This window comes from Channa argus, chromosome 1, assembly GCF_033026475.1.
Source record: "Channa argus isolate prfri chromosome 1, Channa argus male v1.0, whole genome shotgun sequence".
In the NCBI taxonomy this organism is placed as follows: domain Eukaryota; kingdom Metazoa; phylum Chordata; class Actinopteri; order Anabantiformes; family Channidae; genus Channa; species Channa argus.
Window position 1 is genome coordinate 6,088,336 of NC_090197.1, and position 10,333 is coordinate 6,098,668.

A 10,333-nucleotide genomic window follows, 5' to 3' on the forward strand; every position below is an offset into this window, starting at 1 on the left:
TGCAGGAGGATTTTTAGAGGATTTTCTCACCTGTAATTTGACCCTGAAGCTGCTTCACCTCATTCTGTGACTGATCCAGTGAATTTGTGTCTGACCGTGGGCTCCACACATCAGCAGAGCAGAGGTGGAGGTGTGTCCCTGTTGAATTGTGCTTTAGAACATAATCACAGTGAAACCATCAGATTCCTCAGATTTACTGCTTTGTTCTTGTTACCACCACTTACTCTCTTCATTCCATCTCTACAACACTTGACCACTCTGTCTTTCTGTCTTGCTCACTGACTTCACACCTTTTTATTTGTCTGGTGGATAAAAAAAAACTGCAGCTGCATTTTGTTGTTTCATTTACTCCAATCAGGAAACTGATTTTCAGTTTTTGGATTTATGAAACTATTTAAAGTAGAACAACCTGGCTACAAAACTGACATTTTAAAATATATAGTTTTCTGTTTCAGATCAACTCAAGTTTATTATCGTAGCAAAGAGAAACTTACTATGTTGTCTGTGTGACAATGTGCATAATATGTTACTGTTTAACTTTAGTTAGTTAATATTAGAGTAAATATAACATATGGATGTGGCTCCAGCAGCAGCTTGGCCTCCTTCCTTTAGCAGGACCTTTTTACTTTGACCATTGATTCTGACTGATTGTGCTGTTCTCTATCTGCCCACCAGATGTCATCAGACTTCACTCACCTGCCTCTTTAACCCATTTGTGATCCTCAAACTGTTGCCTTCTATCCTCAATAACAATCAGTGAATTTAAATTGTATCTTCCTACAAATACTTGGGTTTCATATAGACATCAAATTGTTCATAGTACTTAAAAGGCAAAATGCATCTTTTCATTGCTTTTTACTCACATTTCATCTGTTCAAAACAAACCATCTCAACAAAATGTCTTCACACAATTCTACAAACAATTTAAACTACATACAAGTGAAATAATATATAAACACACACACTTGAATTAAAATACACAGCATGTTGACTTTTTACTCCCCCAGATTTGACGTACTCTACATCCCTCTTTGTCTCAGATATAAAATGAATTATTATTATTATTACCATTTATCCAATATCTTCCAGGTATCTGGATCGTGGTGGCAGCAGGTTTAGTAGGCTTTCCAGATGTCCCTTTTCCTAGCAACTATTTACATTTCCTCCATGTACACAAAGGTTAGCTATAGAGTTCCATAAGGCTCTGTGTTAGGACCAATACTTTTTACTTTATATATATATATATATATATCCTTTAGGCAACATTATTAGAAAACACTCATAACACATATAAATTGCCACTGCTATGCTGATGATACCCAGCTATATCTATCTATGGAAGCAGATGAAAAAAATCAGTTAATAAAGCTTCAAGCCTACAAGACACAAAGACCTCGATGTCCCACAATTTTCTACTTCTAAACTCAGACAAAACTGAAGTCATAGTATTTGGGCCCAAAAATCTCAGAGATATGATGTCCAACCATATTGTTACTCTAGATGGCATAAGTCTGGCCTCCAGTACTACTGCAAGGAACCTTGGAGTTATTCTTGACCAGGATTTGTCCTTTACCTCACATATAAAACAAATCTCTAGAACAGCCTTCTTCCACCTACAGTTTTGCCAAAATTAGGAGCATCCTGTCTCAAAGTGATGCCGAAAAACTGGTCCATGCATTTGTTACTTCTAGGTTGGACTACTGTAATTCCCTACTTTCAGGATGCCCCAGTAACTCCCTAAAGAGCCTGCAATTAATCCAAAATGCTGCAGCAAGAGTGCTGACTGGAACTAGCAAGAGAGACATATTTCACCTTCACTAGCTTCTCTCCATTGGCTTCCCATTAAATCTAGAATAGAATTTAAATTCCTGCTTCTTACATATAAAGCTCTGAATAGTCAGGCCCCATCATATATAGAAGACCTCATAGCACCATATCATCCCAGTAGACCACTTCAATGCCAGAATACAAGCCTACTTGTGGTTCCCAGAATTTCCAAAGGTAGAATAGGAGGCAGAGCCTTTAGCTATCAAGCTCCTCTCTTGTGGAACCAGCTCCCAGTTCAGATTCAGGAATTGCCGATTATGTGAGATCACTGACTGGATTAATGAGGTGTCACAGTGTGACACTCAATTAATTTTTCATTGCAGGTTTGAAATGCAATAAATAGACAATAATGTTTTCTCACATTTCAAAATACAACGTGAAGAAGCAAATTTAAGATTAAGATTAAATTAAATTAAACCAGCCCTACTACAGGAGAAATTGTTAAATTACCAACAATATGAAAACCAACCACAAATATGAACATTCAGAAGCATTAAATCTCATGTCTGCCTGCCACTGCTTTAATCACATCTGACTGTTGTGTTTGTGCCTGTTACAGTACATTACTTTTCAATTTTCCTTTGTCCTTCTTTTAAATTGTTTTTTTTTTTGACATTGAAACTTAAATGTGATGTGATTGTATTTAAACTTGATGCACAATCTGATATAGTTGATATATTTGATCGACAAATTTGATCCTCTGCTGCTCAAGTGCTCATTGCTAAGTCTATAATTGTATTAGTTTGAGTCCATATGTCAGTGAGCTTAGTTTTAATTGTATTGACTGTGTCTTCATTGTTGGCTTTCTCATCTTTTAATTCATCCTATTGTTGAATAAATGTTAAAATGCACATTGGCAACTGATGTGTAACTGCAAACCTTTTGTTAACTGTAAAATCAGTGCTAAGGAAACCAAAGCTGACTGCGCCTGGATAATTTAACACATGTGGAGTTAAAAGGACAGAGTTGGTAAAATTTGGCTGTTGATCCTCCAATACAAGAGGTTGTGCTGTCGTCAGTCACCATCACCCACACTATATAATGCAAATGTTAGATTTATTATAATTCCAGACAACTTGAAATTTGTGGTTAAATACTGGCTCATCTCTCTGCCAAGTTTATTTCCAAGGGCAAACTTGAGTAAGATGTTTGAGGCCTGCTGTGCTAGTCAGGGGTTTTGTATGCTATTGTTCTCAAAACATGGGAGGACTCCCAGCACGAGAATTTAATCCAAAAAACTCCTCACTCATCAGTTGCAGAACAGCATCAGAAAGATCTTCTATGCAACACTGCCCTATCAACATAGATGGATTTAAAAAATAAATAAATTCAAATAGTGACACAAATGGCAAAGAATGTTCTAAAGAAAAAGATGGGGACGGTTTTCTTTGTGCAAGCATTAAGGGAAACATTAGAGCTGCATTATCTGTTCCTTCCTGGTTAAATGACGAATTCTGAAATACCATTTTAACTGTCACTGTATATAATGTTCTGACAGAATCTGCTAGATCAACAGCAATTTTCTTTTTCTCAAAAGGTTTTTAGCACAATTCTTGACAACTTGGCTTTACGAATCAGATCTGGAGGTTTTCACACTACAGAAAATAGTGGTATTGTTAAATGCTGATTCTCTCAAAGTTACATATTTACTGGTACATACATATAGGGAACAGGAATATACCTGTAGTTAAAGGTTCTGTTTTGTTATAAAGGGGTTGAAGTGGGGGTAACGAGTATGATAAGATTTTAATGCTTCTGTTTTATCTTGTTGTAACTGTAAACCATCTGACAGAAACTCCTTACACAGTGAAGGTGTCCAACTGTCTGCTGCTGTCCTCTAAGCTGATTGGTGTCTTCTAGGTGATGCCCGACCCACCCTGACTGTCCTGCCCCCCTCCAGTGAGGAGATGAAGTAGGACAAGGTCACACATGTGACTGGCCAACAAGGGCTTCCCCTCAGACTGGACTCTGTCCTGGAAGGTGGATGACAGCAGCGGCGGCAGCAGCTGGGAGCAGACCAGGAGTCCCGAAGTGCTGGAGACGGACAGACACTACAGCTGGAGCAGCACCCTGAGGATCCCTGCAGACCAGTGGAGGAATGCAGGCTCTGTGACCTGTGAGGCCAAACAGGTCTCACAGTCTCCAGTCATAGAGACACTGAGGAGAGACCAGTGTCCTTAGTCCTGATCTGACTCACTGGGCCTCTGTTAATGATTTGTCTCTGATATGTCTCTGTCTGCTCTCTGTAACTCTCTCTGTCCCATTTTCTATTGATTAGTCATTTTTATGAGTTTGTCATAATGTTTTTAATTCCAATATTTCCAGACAATAAAGATCAGATCCTCAAATACAATCTGTTATTGGTTTTTAAAGAAACAGATGATTTTAAGATGTTTTCAGTGATTTCAATTCAGCTGGATTAATTCTTCTCTCTGGTTCACCTTGAACACTGGTATATTGTGCTTTTTAAACCATAATATAGCAGTTTAAAAAGAAACGTGTAAGAATTTAATTCATTTTGTAAAGTGTACAGAGGTTGATTAGTGTCATAAACTGAGCTGTTAGAGTTTTTAAACTGCTATACAATGTTTAATGTCCAGAACGGGGGACAATTTGCTGTAAAAACCTGGGTGTTATACTGTAGGTCATGGTGCAGGCTATAGACCCACTGTCAACCAGAAGTAAGAAGGTCCCAGGTTCAATCCCCGGACCAGGCAGGTCCTTTCTGTGTGGAGTTAGCATGTTCTCCCCCTGTTTGCTTAGGTTTCCTCCGGGTTTCCTCCCAATTCCTTACTCAACTGTTACTAGATCTTGGAAGAATTTTAAACAGAAGACAGAGACTCAACTTGAATAACCATCTCAGTTTAACACATGCCGGCATTGAGAAGAACACATGGATGTTGGTGTCTTCTGACTTGTATCTCTCAAACTCCTTCTATTTATACTTGAACCCAAGAAGTTACCACCCTCACAAAACATGACTGACGAAACCATTTGCACACAATTGACAGTCATCATTCTTGTCCCTTATTAGATTATCTGTTAATGTCAGTTGTGAAGCAATAAAACCTTTTTATTGCACTTTCTTGTAGATCTTGTGACCCCAGGACCCTCTATCTACTACATTCTTTCAGGCCTTATAACAAAAAAGTGCCTCCTGTGATCTTAAGCCGTCCTCTAAACATGACACATCCTGTGACGTCTTGTCCTATTTGTGACCTCTTCAATACGCCCATCTTGTTTGAATGTTTGCTAATTATCTAACAATATGACTAAATCTACTCTATTCCCCTGCACCCCCTCCAGTGAGGAGCTTTTTAATCTGATTTAATTAAAGAGATCAGTTTCCTCCAACACCCCTGTGACAAGAAAAACAGTTCATATAATGGAAGGATGCTTTTAAAAATAAAACAATTCAAGCAGTATTTGAAATTTCTAATAAAAAAACTAGTCTTGTAGAAAATCAGGAAATGTTCTTTGTTGAGTTTGTCAGTCATGTCTCAGCTCAGTGACTTTTTATAATTGTGGTGGACTTTTGGTGGAGGAATTAGACCGGATTATAAGTATAAGTACGTATGACATCTGCATGAATTCAAATGAAGTAGTAGAACCTTTCCTGAAGAATATGCTTGTGATGGCTGAAGCCAAGCTGCTGTTGCTTACAGCCATCGTCACTGTGAGACACAAAGATGAACTCTGCTCCACACTAACCACACAAGTCGAGCATCCACATCAGAGTTTTCATTATTCTCCTACTTATAACGGAGGCAGGATCACAGTCTGTGCATCCTGCTCATTCTTTTTCTCTTTCTTTGCTGTTAGTGCTGAAGTTATATGATAGTTATGTGATAGATGCAAATATTCTAAGGCCTTAAAACAATGACATTTGTCATGTTCTAATTAGGAAAACACAAACACTCAGGGTGGACAGTGTGGATGACTTGGTGCAAGAGTGAACATCATCAACACAAACCTGACAGCAACCTAAATGATTGGCAGTAATGAAAGAACCATCCAAATGTTTCTCTTAAGTCCAAGTATCAATGGTGCAGAGTGTGTGTGATGGTGAACAGAGGGAACTTTGATTTCAGCAGCTGATCTTCAGTCAGCACAGTTTCTGTCCACAGGAGACACTCTCACACCTACACACTGCACAGAGACAATGAGGAACCAGGATAGATACTGAACCCAGGATACAGAGGTTCCGTGAATGTGGTGTTGAAGGTGTGGAGGTGGATAAGTTTGTCAGAGGAGACACTGTAGAAAGACAGAGAGCCAGCAGGACAGTCCACATACACTGCTACTCTGTGAGAGACAGAGGACGAGGAGATGGGTTTTTTTATCTTATTGTGCCTGACAGAGTAACCATGATTAGAGCAGATCAGACTCCAGGACTGATCGTTCCATCCAAACACACAGTCATAACTATTTCCTTTCCTTGTGATTCCTCTGTAACTCACTGATATATCAACTCTTCCTCTCCACTCGACCTCCCAGTAACAGCGACCAGTCACAACATTTCTACACAGCAGCTGAGGCCAGAAGTCAAATCTGTCTGGATGAACAGGATATGATTGATTCTCCTCCACATGTGTCACCTTCCTGTTGTTGTCAGACAGTTGTAGGTGTCTGTGTTCTGTGTTTGGGTCCAGTTCCAGTTCACAGGCATCTGATGGACAGAACAAGACACAAACAGCTGCAGTTTATCATCTGTTGATTTATCACCAACTTTACTGACAATGACTGAAAGTAAATCTTTCCAACTTCCATTTCATCTTCAACAGGGCAGAATGTTTCAAGTGAAATTCAACAATCCAGTTAGAACAACAATCCACTTGAGCATCTCACAGAGCAGATAGAATTGCATTTTATCAAATGGATCAATGAAATCCACATCATACACACATTAGACACAAGTCAACTCTGGAAAACCTGTTTTTTTCACTTGAAGTCTCTTTTTTCTCCTCCTGGTGTTTAGTGAAGCTTCATCTTTAAAGACACGTGTTTCAATGTGTTTTAAAGCTGTTGCAAACTTTTTCCTGGTGTCTTTATTAGTGTTGTCAATAGTATTGATTTATCAATACATGTCTATACTGAATATTTGAAAAAGTTTTAATATACACACAGATCATCGCCAGTGTTTTCACACAAATGACCCAAACATTCATGTGTCCTCCTCACAGAGCCTGAAGTTAAACCTCCTTCCTTTATAGACCAAATGAACTGCACCCAATCAGCAAGCAGCTAAAAACTCACCTCTTCAGTATTTGACTGAATCAACTTGGTCTGAATGTGGCTAATGAGGATTCTGTCCTCATGCTCTCCACCACATACTCTGCTACAAGCCACCTTAGCTCCTTCAAAGACCCTGTTTTTACCAATGACAGGATTCATCTCCAACTTTTACTGCTTTGCACTTTCCTGCTGCACAGAGGCAGCATTTCTGAAGTCTTTTCTGCTCTCCAAAGTTGGCAGGAGTGGACAAGATCTGGGTGGAACCTCCAATAAGGGGATGTGGCCCTGATACCAGATTATGCTGCTTCTCACAATGTCTGTATAAAGGGGCAGAGCACCAAAGCCAAACGTACGGTAAGACATGTCATCATGCAGAACATTAAACTAGACAGACCTGGGAGTGAGCTTTGTTTGATACAAGTCACTATAAAAGATGACTCCAAGACATGTGATCTGTGAGCCTTAACTGAGTGGGAGACAATCAGGCTTAAGAGCACAGTTTTCTAACCAAACTAGGAAGAACCAACCTATCAATCTAAGACTAACTTTGAGCTTCCAGCCAGCTGAAGAAAGAAACTATTTCCATTATTTGAATGCTTTGTACAGTAAATTCAGTTTCTGAACACTGATTTATTAAACGCACAGAAGAAAGTGAGGGGTCCTTGAAGTCAACATCCATTGGTCAAACGTGTAAAGTACTAGTTACCGAGCAGCACCTGAAGGTAACAAAACTCTTCAGATACAGTCAAACGACCCAGAAGAAAGAAAGTTCACTTTCTGTTGGCTCCATTGTTAATAAAATGTATTTCTTAGTTTTGCTGGATCACTGTGTTCACTTTGTTGTGTTTGGGGATTTGAAATTGATTGATTAAATTCTAACATCTTTCCAGACACACTGACAAAAAACAGAAGCTAAATCCTGAATGAAACTCTGGAGAAATTCATCTTTGTTCTTCAGTTAAGAAAAGCTTCAAATCTAGTGGAACATGTGCAGCTGTGTTCTCAGGAATCAAACTTAAAACACATTCACACTTCCTCAGACACAGAGAAACAGTGTGAGAGCTGCTGTTGTCTGTCCATCTGTCCATACCTGAGAGTGTCCAGTCTCCAATGTGGACCCTCCAGTAGAGCAGACAGCAGCTTCACTCCCGAGTCTCCTGGATGATTGTAGCTCAGGTCCAGCTCTCTCAGATGGGAGGGGTTGGAGCTCAGAGCTGAGGCCAGAGAAGCACAACCTTCCTCTGTGATCAGACAACCTGACAGACTAAACACACACACACACACACACACACACACACACACACACACACACACACACACACACGTTTCCTTAACAGGACAAGACATTGACTTTATTCATTTCCTGGAGACATAACCATAAACTAAATCTAAGGTATAAAATGTCATAATTCAAATTCATGCTCCACCTTTTTACCAACTAAACAGCCAACTGTACAAACTAGAATTAAGGTAGATCATGGAACCAAGTCAGGTTGTGGACCTGCTCTTTGCCTTTGCAAGGACACTGGAGAGGTCAGAGGAGTTTGCTACACAAGTGAAAACATATTTTCCTGCTTATGATCTGCAGAATCTCATATGTGTTATAGTAACTAATGTCCAATGACTGTTTAAAAAAATCTGAATCCTGACCTGAGAGTTTCCAGTCTGCACTGATCTTGCTTCAGTCCACCACACAACAGCTTCACTCCTGAATCCTGCAGGTCATTGTGACTCAGGTCCAGTTCTCTCAGACTATAGGACTGGGAGCTGAGAACTGAGGACAGAGCTTCAAAGCTTCTCTCTGAGAGGTTACAGCCACTAAGTCTAAAAATAATCCAGTAAAACAAAAGAAACCAGTTACAAACATTAGTTTTCTGTCATGCCAACAACAATCCACCTAATCTGAAATAGTCTATGTGCACATACAGAGCTTTGTTGGAGGCTTTGACCACTGGCAGCAGCCTCAGAAGAGCCTCCTCTGAAGCAGAGTATTTCTTCAGGTCAAACACGTCCATATCTTTTTCTGATGACAGTAAGATGAAGACCAGAGCTGACCACTGAGCAGGAGACAGTTTATCTGTGGAGAGACATCCTGATCTCAGGGACTGTTGGATCTCCTCCACTAGAGAACCATCATTCAGTTCATTCAGACAGTGGAACAGGTTGATGCTTTTCTCTGCAGACAGATTCTCACTGATCTTCTTCTTGATGTACTGGACTGTTTCCTGATTGGTCTGTGATCCACTTCCTGTCTGGGTCAGCAGGCCTCGTAGGAGAGAGAGATTGTTCTGCAGAGAAAGACCGAGGAGGAAGCGGAGGAACAAATCCAGATGTCAATTTGGACTCTGTAAAGCCTTGTCCACAGCAGTCTGGTAGAGATGTTTTAGTTTATGTTTATCTCTAAATTTTTTAGTTGATGTTGATTCTGACAACAGATTGACTCCAGAGTTGCTGAATGTCAGATGGACATGAAGAGCAGCCAGAAACTCCTGAACACTCAGATGGACGAAGCAGAACACCTTGTCCTGGTACAGTCCTCTCTCCTCTATAAAGATCTGTGTGAACACTCCTGAGTACACTGAGGCTGCTGTGATATCGATGCCACACTCTGTCAGGTCTGTTTCATAGAAGATCAGGTTTCCTTTCTGCAGCTGCTCAAAAGCCAGTTTTCCCAGAGACTCAATCATTTTCCTGCTCTCTGGACTCCAGTGTGGATCTGTCTCAGCTCCTCCATCATACTTGATGTTCTTCAGTTTGGAGTGAACCACCAGGAAGTGGATGTACATCTCAGTCAGGTTCTTGGGGCAGCTCTCTTTCCTCTCTGGGTTTTAATACATCCTCCAGAACTGCAGCAGTGATGCAGCAGAAGACTGGGATGTGGCACATGATGTGGAGGCTTCGTGATGTCTTGATGTGAGACATGATTCTTCTGGCCTGCTCCTCATCTCTAAATCTCTTCCTGAAGTATTCCTCCTTCTGTGGGTCAGTGAACCCTCTGACCTCTGTCACCATGTCAACACACTCAGGAGGGATCTGATTGGCTGCTGCAGGTCGTGTGGTTATCCAGAGGCGAGCAGAGGGAAGCAGGTTCCCTCTGATGAGGTTTGTCAGCAGCACATCCACTGAGGTGGACTCTGTAACATCAGTCAGGATCTCATTGTTGTGGAAGTCCAGAGGAAGTCGACACTCATCCAGACCATCAAAGATGAACACAACCTGGAACTCTTCAAACCTGCAGATTCCTGCGTCTTTGGTTTCAGGAAAGAAGTGA

At 40.5% G+C, this 10,333-nt stretch overlaps 1 pseudogene; it reads right to left on the bottom strand.

The window, feature by feature from the left end:
* Positions 1–651: 651 nt before the first annotated feature.
* LOC137102432 (NLR family CARD domain-containing protein 3-like) lies at positions 652–9,848 on the bottom strand (annotated as a pseudogene).
* Between the last annotated feature and the right edge of the window lie 485 nt (positions 9,849–10,333).